The sequence below is a fragment of the Leucopleurus acutus genome (assembly GCF_964270905.1).
Source record: "Leucopleurus acutus genome assembly, chromosome: 15".
NCBI classification, from domain to species: domain Eukaryota; kingdom Metazoa; phylum Chordata; class Mammalia; order Artiodactyla; family Delphinidae; genus Leucopleurus; species Leucopleurus acutus.
In genome coordinates, this window is record NC_139157.1 from 11,149,546 (window position 1) to 11,173,697 (window position 24,152).

Consider the following 24,152-nt stretch of genomic DNA (forward strand, 5'->3'; position numbering starts at 1 on the left):
CCACGGCCTGTGGGATCTTCCCAGACCGGGGCACAAACCCGTGTCCCCTGCATCGGCAGGCGGACTCTCAACCACTGCGCCACCAGGGAAGCCCCTCATTGTTGTTTTAATTTGAATTTTTCTGATGAATATACCTTTTTTTCTGATGAATATACCTTTTTTGCCTTGAGCATCACTTCATGTGCTTATTGGTCATTTGGATAGCCCATTTTTGCAGTATCTGTCCAAGTGTTTTGCTCATTTTGAAAAACTGGGTTGTTTGGTTTTTCTTATGGATTTATAGTAATTCCGTGTATATTCTAAGATTATTTGTCAAGTATACATATATGGCAAATATCTTCTCCTAGATCAGTTGCTTCAAAAGTGCTGTCTCTCCAGAGTTCTCTCTTGTTGATGGTTACGCCTAATTCCAGCCTTCTAGTACTGAAGTCCAAAGGAAACAAGGACTTCCCCAGGGTGGAATGGAGATTCCCATATCGGGGGTTATCCAGTGGGAAGGTGCATTTTCTGTGAAGCTGTCCTTAACCCCCCACACTATGTTCTTTCCTGTCTTGGGATGCCTTGTACGCATGTCTGCTAGCATCCATATCACATTGCAGTGGGTGTCATGTCAGTCTCTTCACTGGACTGTGAGCTCCTAGAGACCCAGAACATCTCATCTCATCCACGCAACCTCAGCAACCTACTTGGAGCCGGGCACAAAGTCCACTTAGTTGTTGTTCAAGTACCACGTTCAAAGCAAACAGATGAATGGGATGATTTTCAGCATAGAAGGGACATACCGGATCTGCATTTTAAGTAGATAATTTTGGTGACAGTATGGAGAGAGAGGCTACAGGCCTCAAATATCAAGTGGCAGTTTAGATCACACTGGTTTAGATAGCAAAGCCGGAGAAAATATGCTGAACAATAACAGGAAAGGTCTGCCTGTGTTTTTCTTCTACAGACGAGGGATGCACAATCTACCCCAAGGCAATGATGATGTCAAATTTCGTTAGAGAATTTACCGACTCTGACTCTGTGATAGATGACAATACAAGACAACAAAAAAGGATATGTCACCAAGCCCCAAGTGACAAATGCCAATTGAATGGTACAGACAGTCAGAGCTGAGAGTTCAGTGGAGCTAGCGATTAGGATGAGCCGCCACGATCAGGATTTTACAGTGAAGTTTTCCCCTAATACTATGATGTTAGCTGACGTGCGTTATTTTATTTTATTTTATTATGATGATAGAAATATTATTACAAATATGGGGCTAGAGTGAGTTGAATGAGAAAATATAAAAGATGAAGCCTGCTCTTTTTCCTATCTCTCAGCCTCGGTATCAGCACTGGGGAGAGAGTGGTGAAAGCTTCCAGAGCCACAAGGATTACCACCGCTGAGCTTGGAACAGCAGTGGCTCTGTAGCTGCTGCAAACTGCCGGCTCTTGGGTGTGGGTGACTCAGCCCCTCTGTGCTCTGAGCCCTGCCTCTGTGCTTCTGCTGGGCTCGGTTCCAGCCAAGAGGATGTGCTGTGGGACCCTGATAACCCTGACCTAGGCTTTCTGGGGATTTATAGATGGGGGAATGCCTGGCTTGGAAATCCTCAGGTTACAATTTTAATTCAGAATTGATAACACTCAGAAAATCTCACAAACTTTAATTTCTTTAAAAAGTGGTAAGATTTTTTTTATTGCAGTAAAAGATACGTAACACACAATTTACCATTTTAACCATTTTCAAGTGTACAGATTTGTGGTCTTATGTACACTCACACTATTGTGCCACCATCACCACCAGCAGCTCCAGAAATTTTTCATCTTCCCAAACTGAAACTCTGTCCCCGTGAAACAATTCCTCCTCTTTTGCCTCTCCCCCCAGTCCCTGGCAACCACCCTTCTTGTCTCTATAACTTTTATTATTCTCGGTGCCTCGTGAAAGTATTATCAATGAGTATTTGTCTTTTCATGACTGGTTTATTTCACTTAATAATGTCTTCCAGGTTTATCCATATCGTAGCTTGTGTCAAAATTTCCTTCCTTTTTAAGATTGAGTAATATTCCATTATATATATACACCACATTCTCTTTATTTATTCGTAAAGTTTAATTTTACTGTTTCCACTTCTCCAAAGTGAATGTGGATATTTTTATATCTTTTAACATATTATCAGAAGAAGAAATAAAGTAGGGAGAGAAGGTAATGAACGTTTGTTGAGAAACTCTTATGTGCTTGGCACCGGGCAGCATTCTTTATACACTGTAACCATTCCTGTCTCACAACAGCACCATGAAGTGGGTGTTATCGCATCAATATTCAGATGAAGAAAGTGGAGCGATTTGTACCCAAGCATGTTGGACCACAAAGTTCATTCATTTCCCACTACTTTGCTGTGCATAAGACAAAGCCCAGAGAAAGCGGACACTGTCCAATTTTGAAATGTGTAAAGTTTATCTTTGGTTATTCCTTACACTTTTAACATCTTCCCACTTTCAGTACCCCCTCCTGCATCCCCAGGGAATCTATCATCTGAGCCAGCCTTGGTTCTAGCATCATTAAAGAGGAATCATTTTCTTTTATTGAACAAGCCCATAGCTGGATACGAAACACCATACGATTATTTCAATAGATGCTGAAAAGCATTTTAATTCTTCACATTCATCGTTTTAAAAAACAGCTCTAACCCTTAGCAAACTGAATGACAACAGCCAAGTCCCTTGACCTCAGATTCTTCATCTATAAAATGTGAACTGTTATCTCTCCAACTCTTAAATTTCTTTTCTCTCTTTTAATTCAATGCAATGCTGTTTCTTTTCCTTGTAAATTACATTGCCATTTTTTTCTGTTTTGCTTTACAATCCTGGAAGGTACTTTAGTGATGGGAACGCTGAGTCATAGAGAAGAAAAATTGTGTTTGGGGGCTGGGAGCTTGCACTGTAGACTAACTCTAGAAGCATCAACCCAAGAACTCGGACCCAGCTAAGCCATGGAACAGCTAAGCCATGGAAATACTGCTGACTGATGGCCTCATTCAGTTTTGGTACCAATACCACCTGGAACCTGTCACCTGTAAGTCCTGCTGTGCTGTGGGAAGAGAAAGGGACTTGGAGCCACACAGACCGGCCACTTACTAGTCATGTCCCGTTTGGTGTCTCATGTGAATATATGAGTATCTCATAAGGTTGTCTTAAAGATTCTATGATGTAGTGAATCTACTGCTGCTAATAGATGCCTGACATCCAGCGGTGGCTTCATTTACGGTAGCATTAGTATTAACAGAACTTGCATAAACATAAGGAAGGCATTTCAGCACATAGGGTGATCCCACAGCACATGAGAGCGATCTCAGGACTGAGTTTGCTGTCACTGGAGGTATTTAAGCAGAGGCTTGAAAACCACTTGATACAGTGAATTCAAACCCCTCCTCTGGGTATTGGACTAGGTGGCTTTCAGGGTCCAATCTGATTCAGAGAATTAGTGATTCTAGATCCTTATCCATTTCTTAACTCCTTAAACTATTTTTCAAATTCATGTTCATAATTTATCTGTTTTCAAAAATTTAACAAGTAACAGTTTTAGTGATAATCATTGCATTTCTATATTTATAGATAACTGGCACATATGGAGGTGGAATAGCACAATTTGATATTTTCTCATGTGCCAGATTTTTTTTTAATAAATATAGAAAACCCTTATAGTTATGAAAAACTATTTGTTAAAATTAAACATATATGCAACTGGGCATCTGTTCTGATATATCCGATCTCTTGAGAACTGGTTTTCCTGTTGCCGTTGGATGGAACCCAGTATTAGCCCAGAGTTTAAGGGCTTTCAGGCTCAGAGTACTCAAATAAAAACGGAGAAAACGTTACTAATTCCTGCACGTAATGCACTCCTATTTATTCTGGTTAAAATTTAACTTTGAATCTATAAAAATTAAAAATTATCCCCTCCCTGCAAAAAGCTATAGTATGATTCTTTTTCCTTTTCTCAATGATAAGAGTTTCATGTGGACTGCGTGGTACATTGGAAAGATTGGATTTTGGAGCCAACTAGATTTGGGTATAAATTCTGGCTCTCTTTCTACTTGTGTGATCCTGGGCAAGTTATTTAACATCTTTGAGTCTTCTTTTCCCACCAGGAAAAGGCATAGAGTAATACCTATGTTTAGGTAATTTATAAGGGGGAAATAACATCAATAGAATGCTTTGCTTGCAGTAGACATTTAAAAATCTTGATTTCCTCTTTGATATGTGTGAGCCTGTGCATTTTGGAAATGATGATGGGGATTTTATTGACAATGGCAATAGTTATTAAAGTCATATCTACCAATTATTGAGTGCTTCCTATGTGCTGGGTACTAGATTTAACATTTAAAATACATCTCTTTTAATCCTACCAACAATTCCATGGGATATATGGCAGCAAGACCATTTTACAAGAGAGGAAACTGACTATTAAAGAAGTTAACTTCTTGAAGGTCCTAAAAATTGTCAGTGGCAGAACTGGATTTCAGACCCAGGGCATGCTGATTCCAGAGCCTGATTTTAAACTTACTCTATAAGGCTTAGCTAATATTCTAGAAGATTTTTTAAAAGAACTAAAGCAACGGTGTTTTATACTGAGCATAGATGATGCTCTCCTTTTCATTTCACTCAGGTGAGAGCCTTTTCTTTTGCATGGTTAAATTTTCATGATCTGCCATCTTTTTGTAATCACAATTCCCATAGATTTTGATAGGAAAGCATTGGACCCGGGACTCCTTGCTGTTGCTATGGGTTTTAGTCTCCTGTTAGGTCTGTTTCTGCCACTTTTATGTCTTGCTTATGGTAGAGAACAAAAAATATGTATTTACTGTCCTCAGGTTATTCATACGCAGGGTGAAATATTCCAGGCAATATGATCTAGACAAAATTATCGATTAGTGAGTTTTATCTTTTGTCTCCCTTCACTTGGGGGGATTTCACTGTGGGTCTGTTGCACCCTCTGCCTCCATCAATTGTTAAGTCCAGCTGCTTACATTCCCCTCGGAGTGCCCATGGGGAGGGAGCCTCACCCATGGTGGCCTCGGCAGAGTGACTGGTCCTTACTGCCCGGTGACCACCTGCGACCCCAGAGAGCTTCCAGAGATGCTGCGAACACCGGTTCTTTTGGGTTAGAAGGACACAACTCTTAGTTTTCACTGAATGTCAATGTCTAATTTGTCAGCTTCCAATTTAGGCTGATTTTTGAGAATTCAAAGCTCCTTTCAGACAAATTAGGTTAACCTGCTCGCGGTGAGGGAGCTGCTTGACCTTGAGTCATTTTCTCTTTCTTTTTCGAAGGAGAGTTGACAAAGGGGCTGACAGATGAGAGTTAACACGTTCTGGAGAAGCCAGAGAGAGCTTATGAGCATAAATATACAGATCAAGGAGCAAGTAAATATGTCAGAGACAGGTGGCATCATCTCCGAAACAGAAACAACACACCTTTTTGATGATTATTTCTAGTGCCAAACGAATTTCGTGGTATGTATTTTAAGTGGTTTTCTGTATTCAACTTCTTGATATTTAACAGATTCTAAACAAGTTATACATAGGTAATATAAAAAAAAAAGAGACTCAAGAATGTCAAGGGTCTGATATCTTATTTAAAATACAGTTGTACCTCTTTTATTTTTTAGTTAGATCAGTGTTTTTCCTATATCCATAACAAAGATGCTGCTCTTAGGTTCAATGAACTCTTGTCTCTAATGTCACACAGAAGGTCCCTAAAGAAAATCACGTGGTGTTTTGATCCCAAATTGTGGACCACCTGGAGGAGAATAGGGAGACTCAGCTCAAAAGGAATATATGATGGTCAGGAGGGCTTATTAAAGCAGGTGGCTGGGCCCCACCAGAGTCAGGTATGGTAAGTTTGGGGTAGGGCCTGAGAGTTTGCATTTCTAATAAGTTACCAGGTGATGCTGACACATCCTACTTTAAGAAACACTGATCTAGTGTAGGGCTGTCTAACAGATTTATAATGTGAACCATGTATGGAATTTTAAACCTTCCAGCATCCTCATTAAAAAGTTAAAAGGAACAGGTGAAATTAATTATAGCAATGTATCTTATTTAACGTAACATATCCAAAATATTATCATTTCAACATAGTCAATATAAAAGTGATTAATGAGATAGTTTGCATTCTTATTTTGGTATTAAGTCCTGAAGATCTGGTGTGTATTTTACGCTTACAGCGCCTCGGATTTCAGACTAGCCACGTTCCAAGTGCTTAGGCGTCACATGTGGCCACTGGCTATTGTATTAGAAATTGAACAGTGACTATTCCCATAAATTACATTGCAAATAAAGAGCTTAGAGAGATCAAAAGTGATTTTTTTCTTAAAGCTCTTGCTGTACATCAGAAGCACATGGGAGAACTTTTCAAATCTACTAATGCCTCAGGTCCAGTTCCAGAAAAAAGTCTCATTTAGTTGGTCTGGGGTTGGGAGTAGGCACCAGTATTTGAAAAAATCTCCCCCAAGTGACTCTAATGTGCAACCCGGGTAAGAATCACTGGGGCCAATGGAAACACAACTGAATTTAGGATTCACCTGTACACCTGTGATCCACCTCCATGTTTCCTTGGTGATCTGGTCTAAATGAGTGTGTCCCCCCAGAATTCACATGTCGAAACCCACAAAGCTGATGGTATTAGGAGGCGGGGCCTTTGGAGAGTGTTCAGGTCATGAGGGCAGAGCCCCACGAATGAGATTCGTGTTCTCGTGAAAGGTATGGCCCAGAGCTTCCTAGCCCCTTCTGTCACAGGAGGACACAGCGAGGAGGCAGTCTGCAGCCCAGAGAACCTTCACCAGAATGCGACCGTGCTGGTGCCATACTCTTGGACCTCCAGCCTCCAAAATTGGATGAAATAAATTCCTGTCGGTTACAAGCCCCCCAGTTTTTGTTTTTTTGTTATAGCAGCCCAATGGACTAAGACACCTGGCAAAGGGAAAAAGAAAAGAATACTAATACTAATAGGGCATCTACAACAGTGAAGCAGACACTTCCAAGAAGATTATTTAATCCTTATAACCCTGTGAGCGGATCTCACTGCTGTTTCGCAGAATAGTCGAAAGGCAGGAAGGTCAAGTTGGTCCACCAGCTTCAGTGGTACTGAATCAACAGCAGGTACTAAGTTGCATGTGAAGCAACTAATTCCAAGACCCCCTCTTTCTACTGTATTATCTTGTCTGAGCTGTCTTACTTAACTCTAAGTCAAATGTCCCTTCCACTAAAACTGGGCACGAGCTCCCTTACTCACCTGTTGGACTGAATACAATTTCCTCACTTTAAAAGAAAAACAAACACAATTTTTTAAAGATAAATTTATTTATCTATTCATTTATTTATTTTTGGTTGCGTTGGGTCTTCGTTGCTGCGCCCAGGCTTTCTTTAGTTGTGGAGAGCGGGGTCTACTCTTCTTGTGGCACGTGGGCTTCTCATTTGCGGTGGCTTCTCTTGTTGCGGAGCACGGGCTCAGTAGTTGTGGCTCGCGGGCTCTAGAGCGCAGGCTCAGTAGTTGTGGCACACAGGCTTAATTGCTCCGCGGCATGTGGGATCTTCCTGGACCAGGGCTCGAACCCATGTCCCCTGCCTTGGCAGGCGGATTCTTAACCACCAGGGAAGCCCAACAAACACAAATTTCATTAGTAATAAGAAAATGTAGTCAGTGGCTCCTTTCCATGGAGAATCTAGGTACTTTTCCAAATGTTTGGAGGTTGGTAAAAGCAAGATGATTAAAACAGGCTGTTTCCTCTTACTTTTCTGTTTTAAAGGGAACTTCTTCTGGGTCATCATTTATATTTGATTCTCTGAGTTGAAAGAAATGTCCGTGTGATGTCTGAGACACTTTTCTAGCCTTGACTTAGGTATTTAACTTTCCCTTTCTTAGAACTTGCAAGTCATATGGTTTGCAGGAATACAGGACCATTGACAGCAGGGTGTGTGCTATGGATTCTGGTATCCTGGTGGAGGGAGGCCCTGCAGGTCATCATTCTGTGCAGCTCTGGCGGTCAGGGTCAAGGGCAGAGGGCTATTGACTCCCTGGGAACTACTGTTCCACATTCTCACATATTTTTATTATGAGTTCTCCTGGATTTGTTTGTCTAAAGGTCTTTTGTGATTTTCTCTTTTATGGAATTTAGGATATTTAATGTGTGATTTGAATCTCAGAACTGAAGTGACTTAAAACCCTTATCTATTTCAGCTTATTCTCTTCCGCCCACTAGTTTTAAGTCTAGATTATGTCTGTTTGATGGTAAGAATTATAATTACATTCCAATATTTCACTTATAGTGTTTTCCTGGCCCACTTTTCATGTAATTCAAAATGATTAAACAAAATAAAACAGGAATTTGGGTCTCTCATTGATTTCAATTGTCCTCAATTTCTCCTTTAACATTAATAGTGTAAGTAGATCTACCTAATTAAACCAATTATATGTTATTCTTGCCATTTAGGCCAAGAGTGTGACCTTGGAATCCCACTGCTGAGAACCTTAGCCCTGAAATACTTTCTTGCAAACTTCTATTTTTGAATGCCTGGCTCTAAAAAAAAAAAAAAAAAAAAAAAAAATCCAATAATAACCCTGTTTAAATCCATGTCACACGTTTCTGAAATCTGGTGACTACTGGTTCAAATGAAGGCATTTAACCCATCTTTTATTAACTTATTAACACGTGGATTTCGTTATGGATCTGAGGACCGGACAGGCAGGTAGGGATTTTGAAAGATACTAGTATGGAGGTTTGGCCAATTTATACTAGATTCAAGTCAACAAAAAAAGAGAAAACTCCAGATCGTAGGCAGTCTTATCCACAAGTAGAAAATAAGGTTGGATGGTTAGGTCTGGTTGAATTAGGTGAACTCAGACAATTAGGCAAAATAGTTTTCTTTCCAAATTTTGTTCTTGATAAGAAAGGGCATTGCACGTTTTCTCACCAGGTGTTACCGAAATGAGTCTGAGTCATGCGCTGCGGGCTGCCTGGTGGTTGTAGTCAGAGAGGGCACTTTGGCTGCCCTCAGCTTAACTTAGTCCCACTCCAAAGTTACTCCAGATAACAGATGAAAACACTATACTTGCTCTCTGAGTCCCCTGCGTCCCTTCTGGTCAGACTAGATTTCCCTCCTATACAACAGGATGTTAAATGTGACTTGTCCTGTAATCTGTCTGTTTCACTCAGCTGAGGCCTCCCAGGCAGAGGACCACATGATAGCTGTCAAGTGTCTCCCTCACTGAAGCTGTGTGCACGAGCACCTCCTGCGCACAAGGAGGCTGTGAGTCCAGGCTGTCATCATCAGCCATCCACCTTCAGTCTTTCCAAAGAGGTGTGGTCTTGAGGACCGCTTAGGGACAGTGGTCAGTGTGTGGTACATTCTCTACCACCCCCAGCAGTGGGAGGACATTCACGAAGCCAACCGAAGGAGGGAGCTTCAAGAAAAGCCAGCAGCCTGTTTGCCGTGTCTTCCGGAGTTTGGGGAACACAGACACTCTGGAAAGGTGCACGCTGGCTGGAGCTGGCAGAGAAAGAGAGAGCTGAGTTCCCAGCAAGGGGCATACCCTCCCAGGGCAGGGTGAGGGGGCTTGTCTTCCAGGCCAGGCAAGGGCCTGACAGACGGAGCCAATCTGGAGTTGACTTAGAGGGGTTTTGCCCAGGAAGGCCACCGGAAGGGCCTATTTGACCCCAAGGAGGGATGGACATTTCATTCAGGGTCAGGAAAGAGTAAGCCCAGGCTAGTTGTTTGAAAGGAATGTAATAGAAAATACAACGTTTGTGTCTGTTATCATCCTACAGAGTGGTGCTTCAATAAAATGGTTATAAAATGCAATTTCAAGTCATTCCCGAGTAAAGATACAATAAAAGTGAAGGCATGGTTAATTTTGTAGCTCCCCTGGCTTTATCTAAATCAACTGTCCCTAAGGAGTTTTGCAGCTGTCCCACTAATTGTATTGTACTAGAAAGATTTGTCCGCAGTGGCATGAGAGATAGGTCAGGGGAGCTAGACAAGAGAATTCCTGCTTCTCTCCGCCTTTCCCTTTACGTCTCCCACCATCAGACATCCGTGCGTGGAGCTCTCATAATAAGCCCCTGCCTACTCTATTGTTGCACTTACAAAAATTATTCTTAATTATCTGACTATGACTTACCTCCTGAATTAGACCCTCAGCATGAAAATGTCAGGGACTCATATTCCGATTTGCATTCACAGCACCTAGGACAGCTCCTGGCCCACGTTTGTGTTCTAGGAATGCTTGTTGTGAGAATGAATGAGCCTCAGTTCTGCCTTTGAAGGTTGGGACCTTCTTTGACAATTTACTTTATTTGGGCTGCAGTTTTCTCAGTTGTAGAAGGATTGGTTTCAATTTGTAAGTTTCTTTCAAACCACAAATCTTCAATGCAGTAAATGTAAGAAAAGAAGAATCAAATAACAGAAAGAATTAAAGATGATGTCAATGGTTGTCAGCTTGAAAGAATATGGGAAGAAAGTGGTACCAACAGACTGAACTAATTTCAGAACTAAGTTCAGAATGATAATTGGGACACTGGGAAGAACTTTTTGGAAACGTTTATCTGAGATAAAGGGACCATATCTAGTTAAAGACCAGTGTTTATATCAGGTTTAAGTTGGAAATTTGGGGATTCTCCTTATATAAGTGATAGAAGGTTGATAATCAAGTTGATTTAAGGTAGCCAGGACAGAGTTGAGGGTAGACTGAGTGTTGGTAGTTAGAAAAGGGAAGAATCCTTCTAAAAGAATAGGGCTATCAAAGGTGGGAGGAGAGTCAGGGAAGCACTGTCCCATAGAAACCTAAGGAGAAAAATAACTCAAGGAATCTTTTCTGCAAAAGCCAAACATTTTTGGTACTTACAGTTCAAGGTAAGAAAATGAAGCTTGGTTTGAATGGTTCTACAAACTTCTCACCAATCCTCAGGGATCAGTGTGACCTCTTTCACCACCACTGTCCCACAAAGACCTGTCAACATGGTATTTTTACTGTGATGTTACATACCCACAGGACAGAAAGTACCCAACTGAATTGGAAAAGAAGTAAATGATGTTTTCATATTTGCAATTCTTGGGACAAAAGACATGCTAATTATTTCAGCTAGATTTTTCATGGATTATTCTTGGAGCAGGAAAACAGGAGATAAAGGGGTTAATAAACTCTTGTCCGCACCCGAAGACACATTTGTTCTTCCTCCAAACATCTGTAGGATGTCACGTTGTCAGGCAGACGGAACTAAGTCTAGTTCTTTCAGAACAAACAAAAATCATTTTCTTCAGCAGTTACCATTTGGATAGGACCCTGGCATACGACCAGGGATTCAGTGATGCAACTTCAAGAGGGCAAGTGAGGGCTTAGGGTTGGTGGAACCAGATGAACTAGCGCGGGAGTAGGATGACCAAAATCTTTTGAAGGAAAACTAGTACGGGGAAGAAATCTGATAAGATAACCTAAAAATGCATTTATTGGATATTATAGAATTTGTTCCTTTTTTTCTTTTCTGACTCGGGGCTCAATATACCTCTAGATGATGTCCACTAACTTTGAAAGATTCAATAGAAATGCCGATGGGAGAATACTCCCCAATATTTTTTTCCTTATCTTCATAAAGGGACAAAGTATATCCATGGAACCTCAAGGCAGGGGGAGAAAAAGATGTCTATATGATAAAAGGCTCTTTTGTATATATTATGATATATCAAGAAATCCAAGAACAGTTTGAAAATTGCTCAGAACGCTGGGTGTGAGAAAGCTGTACCGTATCAAAGAAAGCATCCAAAGGACACATTTTCAAAAGGAAAAATTGCCAGCAAAGAGCACTGTGGACCATCAACGTGAAAACAGGGGCTGATACAATCACAGCGAAAGGAACAAATGCTAAGCGTCTCCCTTCAGCTCAGCTGGCCTATTATACCTCTGAACACCCAGGCTGACCATGCTTCCCCCTCCCTCCTTCCCTCCCATTTCAGAAGTGTCAGAGGGGAGACGCAGCGCCAGCACAAAATCCTTCCACGGCTCTCTCGTTAGCTAACTGCGGTGTTTTGCTCCGCGGTTACATGTCTGCACAGGCTGTCACTGTGTCAGTCAGAATTACCACCTGTTTGCTCGCTGCCATCGGGCCCCATCACCTCTGCAGCATTAAGCAGCCAGCGGCAGGAAGCCGTGTCGATTGCCCGGGAGCGGCAACTGTCAGGTTCTGAGTTTCAGTGTATAATCGCTGCCTGTGCACAAATAGCCCTGGCCTCTCCCTCAGCTTCCCGCCCTGTGTCGGCGTGGAGGAAAGAGGCAGCTGCCCCCTCTAATACTAACTCGCCTTCCTTAGGTGGTGGAGATCACAGGCGCGCCACATGTCATTTTCATGCCACGAATCAGATCTGAACTCTCACGCAAACATGGCACTCTGTTAAAAAAATAAAGTTCATTTTTTAAAAAACTGTACAGACCACATCTTCTTGCTCCTGTCGTTTTGTTTTTAATAGCATCATTAGCATCATCCTCTCAAGTTTTGGACTAGAAACTTTCTTAAAAATGATGTTTGGATGACATATTTGCATCTTTCCCCACTCATTTGAATAGCATACGAACAAATAATAGATAACGCTAGCTAACATTAATTGAGCACCTAGTGTGTGACAGGCATTGTTTTAAGCATTCCGTGTTAAGTACATAATTTAAGCTTCACAATGTCATAATCAGGTAGGTAACCATTTTAACCCCCTTTTATGGATGGAAATATCAAGGCGTAGAATGGACAAGCTCAAGCAGTTCCTTAACTGTGCCGTTATCTTTTCTTGTCTCCAAACCTTGTACATGGGGTGTCCACAATGCTAGCCTTTTCCTCGTCATGAAGTTAATCCCTGCTGCCTATGCTAAAAATTCATCTCAAACATCAGTTGCTTGGGGAAGCCCTTTCTGACCTCGTGCTCCGGTCTGAATTAGATGCTCTATGCCACTGGAATCATTGGTGTGTCTGTTACTTCCTTATGGGTAGAGACTCTCAACCCCCAAGATAAATTAGTTCCCTGAGTGAACTGTCTGCTTACTGACCCAGGACTAGTTTAACATTTATATAATTAGTAGCAAGAAAAAGATGATGGAAATTGTAGCATTTTTTTGGCCATGGTTTTTTCCCTTAAGTTTTCCAAAATATCAGGCCATCAACTTTATATGGTTATCATGAAGCATCAGTGACAAATGTTGATGAATGATACAATATTGTTGGGGAAAAGAATGCTACTTAGCATGTTTAAAATGTCATGTTAAAAACTGTAGGTTCAAAACTGTGATGCTTCCGTGGGGGAACTTGACAGGATTAGAGTTATTTAGCATTCTGCTTGTCTCAGGGAGACAGATGCAACCACTCTGAATAAGCCAGAGGTTCCCAAGGCTGCTGACCATGAGAAGCACCTGAAAAACTGAAAAAAAAGCAGGTTTCCAGGTATTCTACCACCACTGAGGCAGAATGTTTGGAGCAGAGGCCCAGGAATATGCATCGTTCAAATTGCTTTAAGTTAATTTTGATGATCACCAGTTTTGGAAGCAGTTATGGTATAGCCCTTGAAGTGGCTTAAAATGGTTTGGTTTAAGTGGTGACTGAAAATACATAAAAGCGATCCTATGATGTGTGTGGACATGGGGACCCCAGAGAGGATGAAATAAACAACCCCCTATAGTCACATCAGTAGCATGAAGCAAATGAACATGAAATAGACTTTTTTTAAATTAACAGGCTCAATTAGAATAACCTGGAGGTGCTTTTGTATAATACCTGTGCCCCAGGGTCCGCACCTGTCAGTTACATCAGAGACTTAAATTGGAGCAGGGTTCAGCCCTCAGGATTCGTAGAAAAGCAGATTAATCTGTGGTGGGATTAATGGCACAGTGAAGGTCGGAATCCTAGGCTCTTCAGAAATCATCCTGTGCTGGAAGGACAGTACATCATTCAGACAGACTAGCATTTTCCATAGACTTTGCTTAGGACGCTGCGTCCTCAAGATACTCTGAAGACAGGATCCTGTGATCAAACAGACTTGAGAAATGCCACCTCCTGCACGCCCCCATCTTTGAGACTTACATGCATGTACGTATTAATGTCTCTGAGAAGGCCTGTGACCAAGAAAAATGTAACTTGGTTTAATCCAGGTTTTCTCTATGGAAGCCACTTTTTATTGTCATGGCATCTACTAACATTCTATGGAGCTCCAGAGACAGTGACTCCGGTGAGGAAGGCGGGGCCTGGAGCCCTGTGCAGGGGTGGCCTGTGGCTGCGGCTCTTCTCCATTATATTGGGTTGGCTGAAAAGTTCGTTCAGATTTTTCCGTAAGATCTTATGGAAAACCAGAACAATATTTTGGCCAACCCAGTATATTAAGTAGTCGAGGGACCTAGACCTCGGAATCCCAGTTTAGATGGTCCAATTATAAGTGATGGGGATGTGATGGGAGGATGGAGATGGGCCTCTATCAACATGAATGAATCAGGATGCTTTGACCCTTTGTTCTGTGATGTTTTCATTTATTAGGTCATAGAAGCTTCCACAGGCCTCAGAAACCTCCTTTCCCCCACCTTCAGCAGAACAAAAATCTTTGGTATTGTCTTGGGCCACAAATGGGATTTGGGCCTGGACACTGGTCTGGTCATTGAAATGTGAATGGAAGTGACAGACATTGAGTCTGGCAGAAGCCTTCAAGGTACTTGTATAGTTTGGCCCTATCTCCTGGCTCTTCCCTCTGCCCTGAGAATAGTGAGTCCAGATAGCAGCTGCTTCTGCAGCCAGGGTTCCAGGACCAGAAGATTCATGGGGCAAAGTCCAGCCAAGCCCAGCTCAGTCCTCACGTAACCTGAGCAAGTAATAAACATTTGTGATTGAAAACCAGAGAGATTTTAGTGTAGTTGATTACAACTAAATGCAACATATAAACCTTATTTAGCTCCTGATTCAAAGAAACCAAACAACCAAAAAATATATGAGATAATCAGAGAAATTTGTATGCTGACATTAAGAAGTTGGTGTCATTTTTTACAGATGTAATAGAACTATTTTGCTTGTGTTTAAATAAAGAATCCTTACCTTTAGTGATCCACACTGAAATACTATTGCATAAAGTGATCCAATGTGAGGTCAGAGAAGTGGATGGAGTTAAAAGTGAAGTAAGAATGTTCAGGGATTCATAATCCTTGAAGATGGGTAATGAAAAATTAGGTGTTCACCATATTATTTTACTCTTGTTGACGTTTGAAATTTTCTACAATAAAGTTAGAAAATCAACATTCACAAAAACTATTCTCTATAGGTTGAAATTCACGGAGTTCTTTGTTAGAATTATAACAATCTTCTAATTTTATAGCGTTGCCAATGAGCCATCCCTACCATAAAAGAGTCAGCCAGAAATATCTAATAATTTCCACCATGCAGTTATTATCACTGTTTATCTCAATGGAAATTGGTACATATTTGGAGCTGGAACACTAAGAAAGAGAAATGATCTAGAGAACTCAAGGGATAATTATCCTTTTTGAATATTGACACACTTACATGTTTTTCCAGACGTAGATTTTGTGTAGGTGAAAGCTATTTGATTATAAAAGATCTGGTTTCTCCAAATTTTTCAGAGGTAAAAACTTCATTAATTAACATCAAGGAAAATGGAGCATCTGTTACTTTTTTGTCAACAGATTTTAATAATATTGAACACCGCTAATTGGATAGAACTGAAATATAGCTCTTTGTATGTTAAATTAAGATGGTTTCTTCTGCTATTTTTTTCCACTCAATTTTATTTAAACCGTGGCAACTCTACAGAGTTTTCCTCCACCACTTAAAGTGATTTTGAATACTTACAGATAAAAAGGATTCATGTCAGAAAATGCTGTCGTTATTGCTGTTGTGATAGTTACTGTGACCTGGAAAGAGAAGAAAGGCAATCAATCTTACTCACATTCCAGTTCACACGCTTTCTTGAATGTTTCTGAAGACTGAAGATGAAACAGGTACATTTGATAGGCTTGAGGAGAAACTCCTGGTTAAAGACCAAATGAAAGATCTGCCAACATAGGAGCGAAGGGAATGGTAGATTCCACAAAGACAGTGGATCTTTGTTCATCTTTAAACACTGACTTTTATTACCAACAGATGGTAAATTAACCATGGAGGTAAACTTTGGGCCCAATTTAGCCTCAGCTCTAATTGACTGGAATCAGAGGCACCATTAAACCCATCAGAATCTAGTTTGGAATGAAATGGAAAGAAAGGTGAAAATGGAGGCAGGTAGCTTGAGGTTCAAATCTAGACTTCAACCGTTTTTAGCTGTGGGGCTTTGGACAAATTAATCAACCTCCCTGAATATTAGCTTCTTTGTTTGTGTAATAGTGATGAAAAGACTTACTATGGAGGATTGTAGTGAGGGTAAAATTTTTAACAGCTGTCAAGTTCTCTTCCTCCTTCACCTTCTCCCTGTACCATCAGAGAAAGACTTTCAAATGTTCTTGGTTTTCACACACTGGCATCCTCTTGGGGACTCTTGGTGTGCCAGTCCTGGGTCATGACAGGAGTCCCTGTCAAATGCTAGATTAGGCCAGGCTCCTACAGGGAAGCTTCCAATCAGTGGAAGTGGCTTAGTTCATTTCTGAGAAATTGGAGCTGAGAATGTTACTCAGGCTAAGCAGATTCTGAAAACCTCACCCCAAGTGACTTAATTTTCCTGCAGTTCATTCATGGAGACTAGAACAGGCAGGGAAACACCACCCTGACACAACACAGCAGCTCTGATGCCCTGAATCTGTGATCTCTCTCCTGGCTTAAGGTTCCCAGGGCCTTTCCTTTTTATTTTCCCTCCAGTTTTTTTGAGGTATAATTGACAAATAGAAATTGTATATATTTAAGATGTACAGTGTGGTAGTTTGATATACATATACGTTGTGAGATGATTACCACGATCAAGTAAAATAACACATCCATCACATTTTTGGGGAGCGTGATGAGAATACAAGATCTACTCTCAAAAAATTTCAAGTATACAATACTGTATTGTTAATTATAGTCACCATGCTATACATTAGATTCCCAGAACTTATTCATCTTATAACTGAAATTTTGTATTCTTTGACCAACATCTCCCCATTCTCCCTGCCCCCTGGTAACCACCATTCTTCTATGTGGTTCCACGAGGTTAATTTTTTTAGATTTCACATGTGAGATCATACAGTATTTGTCTTTCTCTGCCTGGCTTATTTCACTTTGCATAACGTCCTCTAGGTTTAGCCATGTTGTTGCAAATGGCAGGATTTCCTTCTTTTTTATGACTGAATAATATTTTATTGTATGTATATTTCTATCACATTTCTTCATCTGTCAACAGACACTTAAGTTGTTTCCATATCTTAGCTACTGTGAATAAAATGGGAAAAGGGTAGTCTCTTCAATAAATGATGTTGGGAAAACTGGATATGAACATGCAAAAGAATGAAATTGGACCCCTCTCTTACACCATATGCAAACTAAACTAAAAATGGATTAAGTATTTAAACATAAGACCTGCAGCCATAAAATTTCTAGAAGAGAACATAGGGGAAAATCTCCTTGAAATTGGCCATGGCAATCTTTTGGATATGACACCAAAAGCACAGGCAACAAAAGCAAAAATAAAAACGGCATAGGGACTGCATAGCAAAGAAAGCAATCAACAAAGTGAAAAGGCAACCTATGGAATGGGAGAAAATATTTGCAAACCATAAATCTGTTAAGGGGTTGATATCCAAAATATATAGGGAACTCATACAGGTCAATAACAAAAAGACAACCCAATTGAAAGAATGGACAAAGGACCTGAATAGATATTCTCCAAAGAAGACATACAGATGGCCAGCAGGTACACGAAAAGGTTCTCAACATCACTAATCATCAGGGAAATGCAAATCAAAGCCACAAGATATTACTTCACACTTGTTAGAGTGGCTACCATTAAAAAGACAAGAGATAACAAGTGCTGGTGAAGATGTGGAGCAAAGGGAACTTTTGTGCCCTATTGGTAGGAATGTAAATTGGTGCAGGCATGTGGAAAACAGTATAGTGTTTCCTCCAAAAATTAAAAATAGAACTACCATATGATACAGAAATCTCACTGCTGGGTATTTATCTGAAGGAAATGAAATCAGTATCTCGAAGAGATATCTGCACTGCCAGTGCTTTTTCAAGCAGCCCAGGCCTTTCAGTGATGCCTCTCTCAAGAGGCTTCCCTCTCTGGGTGCACATCCAGGGGTGCCCTGGCCCACCACCTTTCAAGTGTGCTCCTCTAACCACACAAAGGCAGGGGTCGGGGAGCTGGTTTAGCATGAGTACCTGGAAAAGCATGGTGGAAAATGAATCTTGAAGAGTGAGTAGCAGCTGGTCAGCAGAGGAAATGGGTGGAAAGACATTTCAGATGCTCACAGGTTCGCAGGCTCAGAGGCAGGAGGGTGGGTCAACCAGTTGGCTGCAAGCAGAGGGCTAGAGCTAGTGGTGCTGGGCAGGCAGCGATGGAAAAGGACCCTGTAAGCCATGCTCAGAGATCTGGGTGAAGTCATTGCAGGATTCCCAGCAGGCATGACACATCACCTTTACACTTGCACAGTGGAGTAGAATCAATTAGGATGACAGTGGAGGCCGGAGGCCTGTTGGGAGGCTACAGAGGCAGCTGTGGTAAGAAATGATGAGAAGCTGGACCACTCTGGGCACTGGCAGTGAGTATGCAAAAGAGGGGATTGGCCAAGAGGAATTTAGTATCATAGCCGACAGCTGACGTGGAGCACACCAGCATTGGCTGGCCCTCTACATAGATATCTCATTTAATCTTCAAAGTAGGATTAAATGTACAAAATGGGATACAGGGGGCAGTTAGGCTACATCATACATTGTGTGAATTAGGAAACAGTGCCTCGTAATGGCAGGTATTGGGTTTGGGGAGAAGATGGCATCAGAGTGGGTAGAGATGTACCTCCTCCCTCTGGGGAGGCAGAGAGCTGTGCCAGGTCACATGGCTCAACAAACAGAGGCCTCAGCTCTCCCTCACTGTGTGCCTTTGTATAGTGCCAACTCCTACAGTCTGTGTGACAAGCTTTCAGATGAAGACCTCGAGGCCCTGAAATGTTCACTAACACGTTTGCCCCCGTACACAGCTAGCCAGGGGACAGCCGGAGTTTATATCCTGGTAGTTTAACTTTAGAGTCTGTTTGTAAATGCATGTGGTTGGCATCATCCCTTTGACTTTTACAGATAAGGAAGCTAAGGCTCTGAGGGCTTAAAGCAATTTGCCTGTCACTAGAAATCCAGAGTGGTAGAGAGGGGAATGAAACTCAAAATGTCTGTCTCCGAATTGCACTTTCCTAAAATCAAATTAACCTTCATAATTTTAAGTGGTGAAAATAAGACAGAATCCAAGAAGTTGTGGTGTAGTAATTCGGAGGTTGAACACGGATGAATTGCTTTAAAATTATGAACGGTCCGTCTAAAACTATGATTCTGAAGCAATTAAATTGTCATCAATCTCTTGCGGTCATATTTTGAATGCTAAAAAAATGCCTAACTTGCAAATTTGATACTTCTTTCCCCTTAGCATTACTGAGTAGCATTTTCTATAAAACAGAGAGCAATTCTGCAGTATTACAAGAGTTATACAAAAGTACACTTGGGTACAATTAGTACTGTAATATTTGTGAAAATGACCCCTATTGTATGGAGATTTCCAATTGCCTCTGTTCCATAATTGTGTATTCAGACGCTAATTGCACGAAGCGCTTGCCACTGCTTTGAGGTGTGTTGACAACTATATATCCTGAGCTCGTGTGTCTTTTCAGCCCCAGAATACATAACATCATAATAATAATGATTCTAAAGTGTCTGTCATCTAACAAGTCTTACGTTCTTTCCACATAATAACTGATAATTCATTTTTTCCACCACTCCTCTGAGACAAACAGTTCTATTCACTTTACAGTGCATCTGAGATTTGGAATAATCCCGAGCCATATACCTCTGTGAGGATGCGGATGATAATGAAGGATACGTTCCATGCAGTCCTCTGTGGATAAAAGAAACACACACGTGTATTATCTTCTGTACTGATCAGGACCTTGTGTGGAAGGATTATGATGGTTCTGTCTTCAGAAATAGGGACATAGAGGCTCAGGAACCTTGGGTTCGTTCACTCATTTATTCACTCGTTCAATAACTGCTTAGTGAGAGCCCACTGCATGCCAGAGACTAGCCAAGATGCTGAGAATATAGCCGCTGACCAAAGGGACAAAAATATCTGCCCTCATGAAGCTTATATTCTGGTTATCTGGTTGCCTTCTGCATTAGTCAGCTTGGGCTCCCATATGAAAATACAGACTTGGTGGCTTAAACAACAGAAATTTATTCTCTCAAATTCTGGAGGCTGGAAGTCCAAGATCAAGGTGTCGTCAGGGTTGGTTTCTCCTGAGGCCTGGTCTCCTCGGCTTATAGATGGCTGGCTTCTTGCTGTGTCCACACATGGTCTTTTCTCTATGCCTGTCATGTCTGGTGTTTTTTTGTGTGTCTGGTGTTTTTTTTGAATTCCCTCTTTTTATAAGGACACCAGTCAGATTGGGTTAAGCCCCACCCTGAGGGCCTCATTTCACCTTAAGGCCTCCCTTCAAGTACAGTTATATTTATAGTATTGGGAGGTTAGGACTTCAACATATGAATTTGGGGTGGGACATGATTCAGGCCATAACACCTGCCTAAAACATCACACAGGTGGTAGGCAGCAGAGTCAGATTTATCTCTGCTTTTCTGACCTACTATCAGAACCTGGAACATGCTCTCTGACTGTTACCTACCAGATTAAGACCTGAAACATTGCTGTGGGATGCCAGGGGAGTGAATGAGTGAGTGAGTGAGTGTGTGTGTGTGTGTGTGTGTGTGTGTGTGTCCTTATGACCAAACTACTTACACAAAGGAGAAGCTTCAGTTTAGGGAAATTGCTCTCTCCAAGCTGTGCTCCCCAGAACTTTCTGATTCATTCTTAGATCTCACCAATTATTCTTTCCCCTTCAGCTGTCAGCTCTTGAACATTCCGGTTTCTTCTAAATCTCATTCAATGACTTCAAAATTCACACCATTTAAAAGTAGTAGCTTCAACTCTTCTTTAAACTGGGGCTTCTTTCTCTTTGACATCAAGACTTTTCCTTTGATAACTTCAAATGTTTCCCCCTCTACGCCAACCACTTAATGCTCACCAGTAGTTTAGCTTTTCAAACACATTAACAATAATATATTTTTGTGTTTATCTTCTTTTTTTATCAGTTTTAACTGTGCATTTCTGCTTGCTATGCTAGTATAAACAAGGCTATTAACTGAATAATATTGTTTTTAAAAAATATCTTAAGAAGTCCTATTGCTTTTTTTTTTTTAAAACACTACTTCTAAGCACAGGCACATCTGCACAATTGAAATTTCCATTCTGTGCTCTCAAGTATACTGACTGTGAAATAAATAAAAGACAGCTTTTGCATATGGTAACCTTGAAGTTCTCAGAGTACTTTTCCCTCCAAGGCTGGGTAAGTGAATGTTTTCAAGTGACTTGAGTAGACAAGGAGGGGGTGGGATGTGGTTCAGAGGGAGTGAACTTGGCTTTTACATGAAACAAGAACAAGACTTGAGATATTCCAAACTCAGATGAAAAGAAGTAAGCAGAAGGGAGAAGTGAGAAAAAGACCAGAGTGGAATAATTTTATAATTTAAGATGTACGTAATGTAGCATTTCTATACTGTAATATGAACTGAACTTATTTTTCTCATGTATTCAGTAGCTACATGGAGCTCCTCTTCTGGAAGGAGTAAAGATGACTTCACATGTGTTTCCTTTTTTCCAACAAGTACCACTTCTGCATGCAGCACAGCCAGTTCTGGGGTAGAATAGAACCACTATTTCATGGAAAATAATTGGATACCTTCTTCAATGATAAGCAGAAAGAAAGAAACTTGGGATCCAATTGAAATAGTAAAGGCAGTCATTCATGCAAATGAATTCTGGCCTAGTTGTTAACTAACTTTTTTTCTTATAATAATAATAAAAAAATTCCTTGGCCCTATTTTAACAAAAATGAAAATAGTATTCAGAGCATCAAGGGCTGTATTTCTCCTATAAACATGTGGTTTCTTTGTAGACCTAGCCATCTTGAGGCTTGAAGTTTTTCAGAACAAATAATTCTGTGGAGCCCTATTTGTCATAGAATCTAAGGCACATACAATGATATTCTGTTGTCTAAATATTAAGCAGATACTAGCGTAATTTTGTGAACCAAGTAGGACTGGAGTGTTTTGAGATAAACAGGGGTCAGCAAGCTTTTCCTATAAAAAGCCAGATAGTAAGTATTTTAGGCTTTGTGGATCGAACCGTCTCCCTGACAAATAATTAACTTTGCAGTTGTAGTGGGAAAGCAGCCGGAGACATGTAGATGAACGGGGTGCCTGAGTTCCAATACAACTTTTATTGTGGATACTGAAATTTGAATTACACATAAGTTTTGTATGTCACAAAATGTCCTTCTACTGATTTTTTCCAACCACTTAGAGGTGAAAAACGTACTCCTAGCTTGTGAGCTGTATAAAACATGATGTCCACTATTATTTGCTGACCCCTGGGACCAAGACTTATGTGACATCAGTAGCTGAATTATGCTATTTGGAGATATGTCACATTACTGATTTGCGTTGGGGCATTAAGGTAATAATATCAGTATCACTGAATTATCAGATAATTGCATTGCTGTATTGTTAGGACCTTGCTTTTCTGCCATATGTAGTCAAAATCTGCCAAACTGTCTCCTTCTCTTAGATTCTAGTTCCATGTGATAGGATGTGATTTTTTTTTTTTTTTATGGTTAAGTCTTTTATACCTTACTTCTCTCCCTACCCCTTTCTCCACTAAAAGAGAATCTTTGGTTACCTGGTTCCAGATCTTCTCTGAGGTTGAATTAGGAGAAAGAGAAGGCCACAGAGACGCAGGCAGCAAAGGAAGGACAAAGCCAGAGAAGCTTGGCTGACTTCCTAGGTAAAGCCTGGAGGCTGTCAGAAGACAGGGAATATCATTATGGCTGGAACCGGGGGTCAGTTTTGGATTTTGTGATGTGAGAAGCTGTGAAGAAGAGAACTGAGGGAAGAAGGAAAGAAATTTGAGTAGTGTTGTATATTATTCATTGGTTCCCTTTTGATGTTCTTCTAGAGACATAAGTAAATATTAGAGTTCTCTTTTCAAGTTTACTTTTTGGCCACTGGGCTATATGTCTTCGTTAAGATTCCATACAGAGACCAGGCCACGTGAGGTCCCAGGATTTATTAGTTGTATTGCTCTCTAAAGTACCATAAAGAGAATAACATCACACGCACAAAGCAATGTATTTTATTTTTACCTACTCTTTTCTAGATATCTTAGAATTACTAAATATTTCAAGGACTTTGACAAAGAGTATACAACACTCACAGGGCCTATCGTTGCCAAAAAATAGGTTAATTAGAATTTTAGCTTTGGGCTTTGATGGTAAGGATCGCTCACTGCTTTTGCTTCTCCTAAGAAGGAGGTTTGAGCCTTTGTTTAGGTTCACAGGTGGCATCCAAGTTGGATTCCTCATTTGAGTAATGTGCTCTCTAATAGACCAAAGAACAGCATTAAGGAAATAATTAATTTTAAAAAGCAGTTGCCACTTTGCAAATTAAGAATTATCTATTTATGTGCACAGACGCAGAAGAGTTATAGCACGTGATGCTTATCCAGTGAGGGCTTACTGTCTACTTAGTTCAGATAACACAAAAAAGCAGAGAAGAGAGAGTCACCTAAGAATGAGGGCAACATAACATCCTGGGTCATAAATATAAATATCTGCAGATATACGAGGTACCATACAGCTGTTTAGAGCAGCTGTCAAAACTTCCATTGGAAACTTTATTTGAAATGCAGAAAGAAAATAAAAATGTGTTGAATGAATGAATGAATGCAATAGCCCCTCTGTCCTGAGCCCGAATATGTGGTTTAGGATCCACCCAGAACTTACAGCTGCTCTTGCTAAGTCACGTGGCTTCTTCCTTATAAGTTTCTTCACTGTGACTGACACCATTCGCGTGTTTGTGAATTCTGATAGGA